Here is a 12802-nt window from a genome sequence, read left to right as displayed (position 1 = left end):
TAAATTTGTGTTCTGCATATGTAACTGAGGTGAGGCATTCTCTCAATAGAAAGTGTATTAGTATATTCGAGCTTTCAGAGGGTCAAGCCCACACACACAATACACATTACATCACAATAGGCCTAATAGCATATGGATTCCAAATGTTATTTTTGCAGGGATTTCTGGTTGATCTCAGCAGTACATGTAAATATAATGTAAGTGATATTTTTCATGTAAAATATAAAACGTAACTGTGTGTGTGGAATGGCGCGGGGAGGGGGGTATTGTGCAAGGCTATAAGGTTTGCCTGGGGCACCTAATACCCTGTGGTTTGTATCAGTGAAAGGAGCTAGGCTTTTTTTTTTGTGGTCCTGTGACAAAGAATGAATGAACAGTGGGTGTGTGTGTGTGTGTGTGTGGGGGGGGGGGGGGGGGGCAGCACAGTAAATGTTTGCACAGGGCAGCAAAAAAGCTAGCATCGGCCCTGGGTAGAAGGATGGGTGGGCTGGAAGAGAGGCCACAGGACTGGAAGGAGACAGAGGGATGTCAGAGGTCAGACAGGAGGGGGAAAAAGTGCTTAGGTCAGTCAGGCCAGCCCTGGAAAGGGGAGAGATGAGTGATTGGGAGGGTGCAAATCTTCCCTGCTGAATGTTTGGGTGACAGCTAGTGTAATGAAGTGAAGCAAGATAAAAGTGTATTAAGACCATTAGTATCGTGGTTAAGTTGATCATGTAAAATGGCTAACTCTTGAAGAAGCCTGGTCCTACAGACCCTGCATACTGCTGTAGGTGACAGATCTGCTCTTTTTCTAATTCTTTTTCTTCCAGACTTAACAAGGCCAAGGAAAGGAAATCCAGAAAAACCAAGGTGGACTACAGTATAAAACACAACTTCCACTGTTCATGTCAACCACTGTATGTAAGCAAAGCACTATGAATACATCTAACACGAGGAAAATGGACACAACTAGAAAAAACAAATTTAACTAAAGCAACAAATTGAAGCTAATTTTAAAATGACATTCCATGGGCAAATTCTTTCACGGAGGAAAGAGTCGCAATTATGTTGACCCAAAGGCCCTAGCATCTTCTAGACCAGTGTCTAGACCAACTTTTTAAAGCCCAAGACATACCTACATTAACAAACATCCAGGCCGATACAGTACAGTGCACTCCAGCTGAGCGCACTGTTATCCCGCTTTTGGACGCACGTTTGATGCCCTACCTTTACCTCTTATTCAGTAAGGGATAATAGCGTGTCGAAAACGCGCGTCCAATCCCCTCCCCGAAACTAATAGCACCCGCAACATGCAAATGCATGTTGATGGCCCTATTAGTCATTCCTGCACGATACAGAAAGCTGCACATTTTACTTTCAGAAATTAGCGCCTACCCAAAGGTAGGCATTAATTTCTGCCGACACCTCTGACTTAATATCATGGTGATATTAAGTCGGAGGTCCCAAAAGTAAAAAATAATTTAAAAAAAAATTTAAAAATCAGCCCGCAACTCGCGGGTGGAAAACTGGATGCTCAATTTTGCCGGCGTTCGGTTTCCGAACCCGTGGCTGTCAGCGAGTTTGAGAACAGATGCCAGCAAAATTGAGCGTCGGCTGTCAAACTCGCTGACAGCCGCCGCTCCTGTCAAAAAAGGAGGCGCTAGGGATGCGCTAGTGTCCCCAGCGCCTCTTTTTAACACAGGCCCTAATTTGAATAATTTTATTTACTGAATCGCACGCACAGGAGAGTGGGCGCTCGCCCGCTATCCCGCGATTTTTACTGTAGCGGCCTGATTGTGTGGCACACCAGCCTCCATGGAGCAGGCAATGCATAGGGAGGACTTATTTACTATATATGACCCAAAGGAAAGCTAGGGAAGCACTGAAAGCCTCACCAGTCTCTCTTCCAAATTTTAAAACAAAGGGAACGAGGGGGAGGAGGAACATGAACCCATCATAATGGGTTCATGTTCCTCCTCTATATACAAGTGCAGAATAAGGGAGAAGTCAGTGTGGTTTGGACAGTTGGCTTGATTTGTTACCTTGACTGCCAGATCTCCTTCCAATATGTTGCTTCCAACAGTCAGAGGGGCAGAGGCAATAAGATGGGTGCTGAAAACGGGCACTACTAACGAGCGCCCGTTTTCCTAATGTGCACACAGCCACATCCCCTGGGCACCTGATGCAGTATTTAAATGAGGGGCTGCGTAAAAAAAGAAAAAAAAGGGCGCGCTAGGAGAGAATTGTACATCCATAGCGCTTAACTGCATTTGGTGCCCACAATTGCAACGGGCACGCAGTTCGAGCATCCGTTTTTGTCCCACTTCTTCAGGCCGATTTGTTATTTTGCTAAGGTTGCTGAAGTGTCTTAAGCATCCCTTGCTATGGGATCAAACCAATATACATTTATTTTTCTCCACCACAGCAGTAATAATAGAAAGTGTCATGATGATACTAAGTAGAACGAAGCATTCATCATAACCCAGAGAACCATATTTTCTTATTTCTCATGAGCCCTTGACTCGTGAAGTGACTTTACTCCACCTACAGGACTGGAGCTAAAGTTGCTGCATTGGGCGCCCAGCTATTTACATATGATGGGTGCCGTCGGCTACACATTTGTTAGGGCACGTATTTTGGGCACTCTGATCTCCTTACTGCAGCGGATGCTAGTGCAGCGTGCTCAAAACTAGCACACAACCATGCATAAGCCCTTGCACTAGGTTGGGCACACTTTATTGCATCAGCCCCAGAGTGAATTACATCCAGTGCTCAGTGCACATTCTCTCTCTTTTTTTTTTTTTAATGTATAGTTTATTAATATTTTTAAACATAATTACAATGCAAAAATCAAAGAACAAATTTTGTATGTCAGGAAATCATACAATCATACTTTTAACAAATTTTAATTTACATCAAATTTTGTAGTCCACATCATGGGAGGAAACATATAATTATAACTAAGGAAAAAATGTAATTTAAAAAAACTTACACTTATCTGGATACATTTATTTTTGCAGCATTAAACTCAACCATTTTCTTTATCCACCAGAAAAGATTCCAGGTTGGGGAGGGGGGGGATCCTGAAAAACAAATTAATTTTTCTGAAAAACTACTAAACACTTACAGGGGAATTTAAGGAAATATGTTGCCCCAAGAATTAAAACTCTTAACTTTAAAGAGAGAAATTGCTTCCTCCTGAGTTGTGTAGTACGCGATACATCCAGAAATAATTGGACCCTTTGTCCACAAAACAGGAGCTCTTTGTTCTTGAAATATTTCAGTAGAATTAAAACCTTATCTCTTTCTCTACAAAGAGTAACCAACAATATTGCTCTTTGTGGTATATCATCTACTGAGGATTCCAAGAAAGAAGTTAAATTAGGAGACTCCTGTTGGATAAGGTCCATTCCTTCCTCTCCCTCCTGTCTCTTTATTCTGGTGTTTAATAAATTTTTGACACAGACTTGTCATCTACAAATTTTCTAATAAAAAAAAAAAACAACAACTCACTAGCTGATAGGAGCCTGGTAATTGGGAAATTTGAAAACCTTAAATTTCTTGCTCTATTTTCATTTTCCAGGCTCTCCATCTGTCTGTGGACAACTAAGCTATCTTTAATAAAGGAATTATTAGCAGATTGTAATGTTGCTATCTGTACAGTAGCTGTTCTACCCACTTCTAGTTGTTTCAACCGAGCATCATGTAAATCTAAAACATTTTTTGTTTCAATAGATGATCTACTCTGTCATAAAACCAGACATAACTTTCTGCAAGTCATTAATTGCCCTCCACACGTCAACCAAGGTTATATTATTGGGATCTATGGGGTCTGAGACTAGCATCTGTAGTCCAGAACCCCCTATAGCCCCCAAATCCTCTATAACCCCACCTCCTGTGGGATATAGATCATCATTATTAGTTGTAGCCATATCTCCTTGTATTAAACTTGGTTGATTGGGGGCAAGCATTTCCAGCTGTTGAGATTGTAGCTGCTGGCTGGGACTTTCAGATGCTCCAGATGGAAAGGAAATATCAGGTATCGAATTGCGGGCAGTTTGACTTACCCGCCTTGTAATATGATAATCCATAGGTCCCTTAGCCTGCGGAGCTGCAGGGGAGGAAGTCCAAACTTTTGATTTTCTTTTTCTGCCCATATGGTTAGAAGAATTAAGAAAAAAGTTCTTACCAAGGGGTGCACCCCTTCGGCGCACAACTTTGGCCACGTGCCGGTGGCTGCGCACCACACCTAGCCCAAATTTATTCCGGCGTTCCGGCCCCGCTCAATGACATCACCTCAGGGGCATGGCCTCAGGTCGGCCCCAATGTTGCTGCTCCAGCGATAACAAAAGGAGCCTCGGACCTGTCACTCTCTGCGTTCCTCTCCAGTGAGAGGTTCTCCAACCGAAAGTCCTCCCAGTGCACATTCTCTCTGACCCCATTCAGCTTGGGTATGAGACAGAGGCTGGAAAGACTCAAAGGAGGATACTCAAATAGGAGAAGATGAGGAGGTGCTGTGTACAATGTGTGTGCTGCACAAAACATTAATTGCCACACACTGGAGGGGGGGTTCATGCAGTAGCTAGGAAAAGGCATTCACGATCCCATGTGCTCAGAAAAGAGCTCCTACACATGAGCTATTGCTGGTGTCTCTTGTTGCTAAGAGTTGCTGAGAGCAGCACATAGGTGCTGGACTGGGACTGAACATCCAGCAGTGGTGATTTTTCCTTGGCATACCTGACATGGTCCGTGGTACACTGGTTGGGAAACACTGCTCTAGGCGATGTTCAAGGACTGGCAAAGCTCATCTTGGTTTTCAATGTAATGCATACCTGCAAATCCCTTAGTAAGTAAGCATGTGTCTCCACCTGGAAGCTTATGTGAATAAGGTCATAGGAGTAGTATAGGTAATAGACACCTCAATGTATAATGTCTGACATTTTGTGAGCATAATAGAGGTTCAGAATGATCTGGGGCTCTCTTTGCAGTGGATCCAGGGTTCGAGGAGGGAACCAGTAAGGGGCTTCAGGAACAAACCTTGGAGCATAGGTAGCTCCTTGCTCTGCTGGGATTTATCCTTTTCCAGTATCTAAAGAGGTTGGAGACACAAAGGGACCAGTGCAAATATCACTACCAAAGGAAAGAAAAAAAAAGAAGTATAGCAGAAGCTTCTCCAGTGAGGTTTATAATCAGATGAAATAAAAAAAAAAGAAGGAGAGCAGACAGATTCAAGGAGATATTTTCACCAGCAGCTTCTATGCTATTCATTTTCAACAACTGATGAAAGGAGAAGAATTAAAAGGAGAAAGGGCAAAAAAGGGATGTCAAGAGTCAAGGATAGCTTCCTGGAGCAGCCTGAAGAGGTACTTAGAGCCTCGGTAGGTCCCTGCTTGGATTAAGTGTCTGTTTAAATTTTATTTTATGGATATTACCAGAAGAAAACATGCTCTTTGTCAATGGATTACTATACAACATGTTCTACCTTGGTAAACACCTCATTCGGGAACACTTGCTGGTGAGGTTCTTGAAGAAAGATACCCCCACCTCAGCAGGAGAATCCCTGGAGGCCTGAAGTGTTGCACAGTAGACCAGTAGGCCTCCCAACTCCCCACCCCAATGTGCTCCCCCAGGAGAGAGTGAGAGAATCGCTGAAAGCCTCAGCAATCTCTTGCAAAGGTTTAAACACAAATGGTGAGAGACAGACACATGCAGGAACTCATCACAACAGGCCAGTTCCCTATATATATTAGGGCAGGCGAAAGGAGAAGCTGGTGTGAAGCAGCCAGTTGGCTCAGTTACGTACCATGGCTGCCGCATGCAACTGCCAGAGCTCTTCCAGTGCTGCTGCTCCTCTCAACACACTGTCATATCCAGTGCTCAATGCACACTCTCCCCCCATCTCATTCAGCCTGGGGATTAGAAGGACTCCAAGGATAAAATTCAGGAGGGGGAAAAATGAGGAGGTGAGCGTGTGCTGCACAAAAATCAAGGCTCAGCTAGCCACGTCCTGCATGCTGCACAATCATCACACTCCAGGGTCATACTGTAACTGGGAAGAAGAGACATGCATGATTGCACATGTTCTCAGAAAGAAGCTCCTACATGTTTAGGAGCCACCACTGGTGACTTGTTGCTGCAAGGAGCTGGTCTGATTTGATCAGGCAGTGGTGACTTTCCCATGGCTGACCTGATGAGGTCTGAAAGCACACCAGTTAGGAAATATTGATCAATAGCACCACGTCCAACTATGCTGTGTACATCTAATAGCGCTATATAAATAACTTGTCTTCAAAACAAGCTACAGGTTTTCCTTACTCGCGTGACTAAAGCAGCATCATTTATATACATTTTTTTCCCATATTTCTGTTTCTATCAAAATGTTTAATTCTTGATCCATTAGGTAAAAGGAGGTTCCCCTGACTTTATTATAATAGCAACCAGGCTCCTATCTGTATGTTCTGTTCCTAATCAATCTTGCATGCAGCTCAGTACACTCAGCTCCTCTTAAGGAGTGATTTTAACATGCTCAGGAAATATAGGTTATAAACCTCCATCATTAACCTAAAAATGCATCTTTCTCACGATCCCAAAATAGGCTTACCTTTTACATCTCCAAGTAATGGATCATTAAATTACAACAGTAAAGACCAGCTAGGTGTCTTATGCAGAAGTTCCCAGATTTGGTCCCCAGGTCAGGTCTTCTGGAGACAGCACTGACAGGCCCTTGAGGTGGACGAGTTATGGTCATAGTTAAAGGTGACACCTGGTGGCCAGATTTAGAGCCCATGATACAGGGTTCTAGAATGAACCCTGGTGCATAAGTCCCAGCCTAAAGAATGTTAAATGCAAATGACCAGACAAGGAACAGATGGAACCCATCCCTGGGTAGTTGAGAATGAAGACTCACAGCATCAGATTCCCAGCACTAGTTCTCATCAAAATGAAAGAAAAAGAAAGAAGGAACTACCAGACAAAAAAACATTATAACAGTGAGATAAAATAGGGGCTTCTTTAAAGATCCAGTTAAGGAGAATACCACAAATACCACCAGGTTAATAAACTGCCTTCGGTACAACTGAGATCATCATTTTGGGAGAATCTGACACTAATCTGGTAAATTCTCTAAGACTAACTTGGATTTCTTAGTTATTTTTATTCCTGACACTTTCCAGAAAATCTGTGAGACCAATAAACAAAACTGTGACATGTTTTCACAAAATGGATGTGTGTGAAAAATTTCACAAAAGTGTGAAAATGTGGGAATTTGACAAAATGTTCACAAAATCCCTTTTTGTGAAAAAAAAAATTCTGAGTTTAATGTAATTTCTCAGGCACTACACTTGATAGTTTATTGAAATTACATAGTATTAAGCTGCTGTGATGCAAAATCATTCAAAGCAATCTGTTAGTAATTTTGCAAAAATGGCTACATGAACAACATAAGAGCATAAGAAAATGCCATACTGGGTCAGACCAAGGGTCCATCAAGCCCAGCATCCTGTTTCCAACAGTGGCCAATCCAGGCCATAAGAACCTGGCAAGTACCCAAAAACTAAAGTCTATTCCCTGTTAACATGGTTAATGGCAGTGGCTATTCTCTAAGTGAACTTAATAGCAGGTAATGGACTTCTCCTCCAAGAACTTATCCAATCCTTTTTTAAACACAGCTATACCAACTGCACTAACCACATCCTCTGGCAACAAATTCCAGAGTTTAATTGTGCGTTGAGTAAAAAAGAACTTTCTCCGATTAGTTTTAAATGTGCCCCATGCTAATTTCATGGAGTGCCCCCTAGTCTTTCTACTATCCGAAAGAGTAAAAAACTGATTCACATCTACCATTTCTAGACCTCTCATAATTTTAAACATCTCTATCATATCCCCCCTCCAAGCTGAAAAGTCCCAACCTCTCTAGTCTTTCCTCATAGGGGAGCAGTTCCATTCCCCTTATCATTTTGGTAGCCCTTCTCTGTACCTTCTCCATCGCAATTATATCTTTTTTGAGATGCGGCGACCAGAATTGTACACAATATTCAAGGTGCGGTCTCACCATGGAGCGATACAGAGGCATTATGACATTTTCCGTTTTATTTACCATTCCCTTTCTAATAATTCAATATTCTGTTTGCTTTTTTGACTGCTGCAGCACACTGAACCAACAATTCCAATGTGTTATCCACTATGACGCCTAGATCTCTTTCTTGGGTTGTAGCACCTAATATGGAACCCAACATTGTGTAATTATAGCATGGGTTATTTTTCCCTATACGCATCACCTTGCACTTATCCACATTAAATTTCATCTGCCATTTGGATGCCCAATTTTCCAGGCTCACAAGGTCTTCCTGCAATTTATCACAATCTGCTTGTGATTTAACTACTCTGAACAATTTTGTGTCATCTGCAAATTTGATTATCTCACTCGTCGTATTTCTTTCCAGATCATTTATAAATATATTGAAAAGTAAGGGTCCCAATACAGATCCCTGAGGCACTCCACTGTCCACGCCCTTCCACTGAGAAAATTGTCCATTTAATCCTACTCTCTGTTTCCTGTCTTTTAGCCAGTTTGCAATCCACAAAAGGACATCGCCACCTATCCCATGACGTTTTACTTTTCCTAGAAGCCTCTCATGAGGAACTTTGTCAAATGCCTTTTGAAAATCCAAGTATACTACATCTACCGGTTCACCTTTATCCACATGTTTATTAATTCCTTCAAAAAAGTGAAGCAGATTTGTGAGGCAAGACTTGCCCTGGGTAAAGCCATGCTGACTTTGTTCCATTAAACCATGTCTTTCTATATGTTCTGTGATTTTGATGTTTAGAACACTTTCCACTATTTTTCCTGGCACTGAAGTCAGGCTAACCGGTCTGTAGTTTCCCGAATCGCCCCTGGAGCCCTTTTTAAATATTGGGGTTACATTTGCTATCCTCCAGTCTTCAGGTACAATGGATGATTTTAATGATAGGTTACAAATTTTTACTAATAGGTATGAAATTTCATTTTTTAGTTCCTTCAGAACTGTGGGGTGTATACCATCCGGTCCAGGTGATTTACTACTCTTCAGTTTGTCAATCAGGCCTACCACATCTTCTAGGTTCACCGTGATTTGATTCAGTCCATCTGAATCATTACCCATGAAAACCTTCTCCATTACGGGTACCTCCCCAACATCCTCTTCAGTAAACACCAAAGCAAAGAAATCATTTAATCTTTCTGCGATGGCCTTATCTTCTCTAAGTGCCCCTTTAACCCCTTGATCATCTAACGGTCCAACTGACTCCCTCATAGGCTTTCTGCTTCGGATATATTTTAAAAAGTTTTTACTGTGAGTTTTTGCCTCTACAGCCAACTTCATTTAAAATTCTCTCTTAGCCTGTCTTTGCAGGCCTGTTTTCACTACAAAAAAGGAAAAAAAAAATTGCTACACCTCAGGGGTTTTGTTATATTTTGTGGCTAGCCCAAGTGCACCCTGCATCATGCAAATAAGCCTGTGGGTTTAAATGGGACCATACGACCCATTCCCTTCTCCCCGTGCCCCCATAGAAAACTCCCTGGTGGTTTTAGTGACCACCTATCCTGACCCCAGAACCACAAACATGCCCAAAAAAGTTAAAAGCTATGAGCCTTATAAAGCCTTATATGCCCTTGACCCCCTTCTCTAAAGACACAATGGTATTTGGCTCCCTCAACTTGGGATCATCGCAATATGGCTCTAGTCTTGAACCCTGTGAGCTAGGAGTGGCGCACCATTCAGAACAGTTACTCCACTGAGGTTGCCGGAATGGCCAGCCCCCTGCTATATATAAAAGCAGTGTGCAGTACTGCTAGGTGTGATATTTTTGGTTAGTTGTTCTCCTGCTTGGGTACTGGGTTTCACAGCCTGGGCCAATACCCTAGTGGGAAGTGGACCAGCACCTACTTGGTGCTAGTTCCATATGTTTGAGACTTTTTGATGCTTTTTCCCCTTTTTCAGAATTCCATTTGTGAGGGCCCTGGTACAACAGGCTAGAGGAATTTGGAGTATCCATCAGTTAGGTTAGATCAGGACAGGAGGTAGAGAAGATTCCAAATAGTGATCCACTGACCCAAGAGTTCTACTTTTTCTGCCCTTTTTGTTAAGATTTCTTTCTGAGTTCCTAGGAGGAAGTGTGAGCCACTCTTCCTGCCTGTAGAGAGATGCTGTGTTCCCTGCTACTGGACTTTTCCTAAGGAAAATCCCATTGAGACAACTGAAGAGGAGAACCGTGAGTAAGATCTAGTGTGAAGACACCCACCTGAAGTCTTCACCCTGGGAAAGAGACAGACACTTTGTGAGACTGTGCAGAGACTAGTCCATTTTGCCATCAGTATTTTTGGAAGGAGTTTTCTGTCCCAGCTAAGGATACCCCACCCAATTGGGAACCTTTGCTTGTCTAAGAAGGGTGAGAGCTTCCCTGCCCAGTACTAAGACACTTGCACAGATAAATTGGAGAACTGATGCTAACATTACTGTTGGCTATTAAATAGCAAATGGGCAGAGATTTATATTTGGACACTCAGCCTGAGCCTCCAGAGTCTTTTGTTAGCACTCACATCCTCTGAAAGTTGATGGAGGAGAGTTACCCCCCACCCCCACGGCAAAGAAACTGAGTCACCCTAGCCATCTTTGGCCTTGAAGGATTTAGTCCTCCCCATTGGAGAAAACCATGTCAGAGTGGGAGAAAGTTAAAGGATTAGCCCTGGGACCCTCATGTGCCCCTAAACCAGAGAGGGGGTTACATACAGTTTTTTCACCAACAGTGCATCTAGCAAAGGATATAACAAGATGAATTTCTCTTCTTTCAGGAACTTAATTGTTCGTCCTCATGGTGCGGGTAGCTATCCCTTTTATTGAATCAATGGTTACAGCAGTAATCTCTCCACAACATAGGAAACGCTCACCTGTATGAGGAATATGATCTCCTCTTCTTCTACGGTAAAATGATTAGCGCAGGTGTGAGTGCAATTGTCTCATTAGAATATCAATTAATTTTGCTTACTTTTAAAGAGAATTCAAACTCAGGATGTCTGGTGGCTCGAAAAGGAAGTTTAAAGTAGATGAATTAGTTTACTCCTCAGTCTCTAGTTACAAAGAAACACAGTTACATCTACCTGATACAGATCTGCCAACTGACACAGAATTGGGGGGGAAGAGAGAGACTTAGTAAATCAGGTACAGTAAGCAGGAGAATACCTACTGTACCTGAATATATAAACTTGCCTTGAGCTCGAGTTTGGAAAGAGTATTTAAATCTAAAATTCAAATTCCGATGTACCTCTATTATGGAAGGAGGCTGGCGGCTCCCCCAGACCACCAGCTTTAAATGGGTGTAGTTACATATCCAGTCATAAAAGAGAGAAAGATAGACAGACATGCTTATTGCTTACACACAGCATGCAGATAACTAAGGCTGGTTTTGTTTCTCCACTGGTTACCCATGAATTCCCCCACTCTGTCTCCATGGCTCCTCTAGCACTTGAGGATAAAAGTACAAGCTGTATTTGTGGTTTACTGATAAACTGGACTGAAGCTGTGGGTAACAAATAAAACTCCACAACGATTACTCACAATTTTCTTCACGCAATACTAGAGTACAATCCAAATGAATTTCACAGTCTCGGCTCCTGCCAAGGCCCCAGCGAAGAACCTCAGAAGCCTCTCTTTGCCTGCAGTCACATTTCCAGCTGTGGGCTTCCCTAAGCAGGCTGGTGCCCCTGTTGACAGAGGAGTCCTTTTCCTTCCCAGACAAAACCTTGGCTCATCATGAAAGAGCTCCCTTTGCCCTTCTCGTGGCTTTTCACAGCCGCTCTCTAGTCCTCACAATGCTAAAGATCCAAGACTACAAATTCCTCAGTCACAGAAATCCTTCTCTCCCAACTCCTCCCAGTGCTTGTGGAAATACCCTAACTAAATCCACCACATCCCCCTTCCCTTTGGAAAGAGCATTCAGCTCCTGGAGACACACCTCCCAGAACATCCCCTTGCTGGAAAATTCTCAAGGTTAGAGATGGACACAATTTAATAATATAGTAAGGCCTGTGCAGCCTTACACTTCATTCTCTATGCTCTCAGCTTTCTTCACATGGGCACATCACCCACCTGCCCCAACCTTTACCCTACAGATCCTCCTGCAGCCTCCTCGCTTCCCTGCCTGATACTTTTTTTTTTCTCTCTACCCTCAGCTCCTCTCATTGTGCATAGACTCTTCTCAGTTCTTCACCATGAGCAGACCTCCCCACTCTCGGATGGCAACCCCTCCTACTAGAAGGAGAAAGCAGAAAATCTGTGCAGTATGAACATCTGGATTGGTTAACTACTTTAGGCCTACCCGTTCCTGCATATGCGGCAGCTATCAGGGCTTTGGACATACCCCAGTGGGTCAGACAGGCCAAATCACATGGTTGGTGTTTGTCACAGCACTCCATACCTGCAGAGCAACTGCAAACACCACCAGATTCTACAGCAGTTCTCATACAGCAGGAACCTCCTTCAAGTCTCTCCACTCACTCTTGCCTGCTTATTTTCCCCATAGAGGCGGCTGCTTTCTCAAGCACACACCCGTCCCCTGTCCCCAGCAGCAGATGCTCTCGCAAACCCCCACCTCCACTACTACCACTACCCTTGCAAGAAGCACTCTGGCCACCTTTCTTCTCCAGCTCTACTGCAGGGGGTAGCCACAAGACCTCCCATTGCTGTTTCAAGGTTTCCTAATGCTTTCTTCTGCTGCCAGTCTACCTCATCATTGGGCTGCGGCAAAAAAATGTAAAAAAAAAACAACCCAAAAAAACCTACAACAG

The 12802-nt window shown here is 43.2% G+C and overlaps 1 protein-coding gene across 2 annotated transcripts in view; it reads right to left on the bottom strand.

The window, feature by feature from the left end:
- KLHL29 (kelch like family member 29) overlaps positions 1-12802 on the bottom strand; it is a 1215123-nt gene that overhangs the window by 1177289 nt on the left and 25032 nt on the right. The window contains exon 2 of one of the 2 annotated variants that reach the window (XM_029595999.1): positions 2972-3062. The exons of the other annotated variant lie outside the window; for it this stretch is intronic. The gene's annotated coding sequence lies outside the window, so the exon portion shown is untranslated. The remainder of the gene's footprint in view (positions 1-2971; positions 3063-12802) is intronic. 2 annotated transcript variants of the gene reach the window in all.

The sequence above is a fragment of the Rhinatrema bivittatum genome, chromosome 3, assembly GCF_901001135.1.
Source record: "Rhinatrema bivittatum chromosome 3, aRhiBiv1.1, whole genome shotgun sequence".
NCBI classification, from domain to species: domain Eukaryota; kingdom Metazoa; phylum Chordata; class Amphibia; order Gymnophiona; family Rhinatrematidae; genus Rhinatrema; species Rhinatrema bivittatum.
Note: the sequence above shows the minus strand (reverse complement) of the source record. Positions and strands in the feature narration are given on the sequence as shown.